Source organism: Daphnia magna, linkage group LG2 (assembly GCF_020631705.1).
Source record: "Daphnia magna isolate NIES linkage group LG2, ASM2063170v1.1, whole genome shotgun sequence".
In the NCBI taxonomy this organism is placed as follows: domain Eukaryota; kingdom Metazoa; phylum Arthropoda; class Branchiopoda; order Diplostraca; family Daphniidae; genus Daphnia; species Daphnia magna.
Window position 1 is genome coordinate 3,054,745 of NC_059183.1, and position 1,740 is coordinate 3,056,484.

At 37.7% G+C, this 1,740-nt stretch overlaps 1 long non-coding RNA gene across 1 annotated transcript; it reads left to right on the plus strand.

The window, feature by feature from the left end:
• Positions 1-243: 243 nt before the first annotated feature.
• Positions 244-1,349, plus strand: LOC123469953. Its single transcript, XR_006643247.1, has 2 exons — positions 244-316; positions 385-1,349. It is a non-coding gene; the product is annotated as an uncharacterized LOC123469953 (long non-coding RNA).
• Positions 1,350-1,740: the final 391 nt, after the last annotated feature.

Below are 1,740 nucleotides of genomic sequence, written 5' to 3' on the forward strand. Positions count from 1 at the left end.
TGACAATAACGAGTAATGGAAAGACTATTTTGTATTGCAAAAATTTTCTACTTAGCCGGGGGGTAGGGGAGTCTACCGAGTCTACACTTTTCCAGACATTTAATACCTAGGGCAAAAAAAAAAGTGTCTGGACTGACATTACCCAACCCCCCTTATAATGATTTTGCGCCAAAACCGCCCTACCTCTCCTTAAAAAGGTAAACTATTAATATTTTCTACCCACAGATGGCTTTTTCAAAACAAATCGGTGTTCACCTTTTTGTGCAGGATACTGTACATCCCAATAACTGACATCAAGAAATTTCAGACCATGAATGTAAGTTTTCTATTTGAGAAGAGTGTGCAACCTGTGTTTTACTTCACATGTAAACCTCACATTTTCAGATGACGGCATTTGAGGAACTGGCGAGAGGGGAACTGCCGAGACACCACTCCTACTCTAAGATCAACATTTGGACACTCTTGATACGTCGGCTGCTGCAGCACCAACATTCGGGCCATCACCATCATTCAAGTACAGTTCTTCTGCATCTTTAATTTCGATGGTTGGTGGATGGCCTTAAATATTTTTTGTCGTACTAAGAAGAGCCCAATAAAGATTATAAAGCTCAAAATATGGGTGTTAAAAGCTATTTTATGCCACGATAAAGTCAAAACTCATCTTCGTAATGTTTATTAAAGAAAGAAAGTGGAATCGGTTGACTCAATCTTTCTTCAACCCGTTAATCCTGCCGGACATCTATGGTTGAACCAGTCACTTCTCGGAGCCAAAGAGAGCACTCCGGGTAGATTTGAGGACCAAAACACTTTTTATGAATGTTAGTTAACTTGGATAGGGGCACCTTTTAAATTCACATATTTCACTATCTATTTCGATCACAATTTCACAATCTTTTGCTCAACAGGAAAGCAGCACAAGGAAAGGACAGGCCTTCCACATAGCACATTTCTGCCGTCAGATTTTCAAATCATGGCCGAATATCCATGACTTCTATGGGAAGTTCCAGGGTTGTCCGCCAGCTAGTCACAAGTGCAATGAATGTCAAAAGTTTTATTTGATGGGCGTTCTTCCAACAGCCAAGAAGATTTCGAATTGTTTTGTTTTTGATTGTCAAGATTTATTTGATTTAAAAAATTGAGGGATTTAACCATGTTTAAATTTTCTACCACAACTTGTTTGGCATGGCACACGAAAGTGCTAGCTTGGGTTTGTGGGATTTAAACAAACTCTTTGATTTTTGAAAACTATTCAATATGTATTGTCTCGGGTAAAAAGGGAGATAGAGCAAGTGATTGACGCGTACCCCCTCCCTATTTGTGAACGCACTCTTGCGGATTTCGCCATGTTTGTTACGAGTCCGTTTTTCCCCTGAGGAATCCTTATAGGGAAAAAAGGGGATCGCAAAAAAAATTTGTGAAACCTTCCCAATTTACCAAAGGATACTAGCAATAATTTTGTGTTAAAGGTAAATGAACTAGCTACATTTTAATATTAAATTAAGGGTATTTAATTCTAGAAAACAGCTAAATTTTAATGTTTAACGGTATTGTTTACAAATTTCATTGTCTTAGGCCCTGGGTATGATGACACCCTTTTACAACGCAGCTCATTTTTCCTTACACATAATGTAAACAATACCGTTAAACATTAAAATTTAGCTGTTTTCTAGAATTAAATACCCTTAATTTAATTTTTAAATTTATCTCTTCCCAGAGATAAGTCACCCGCTCCTTGGAAAA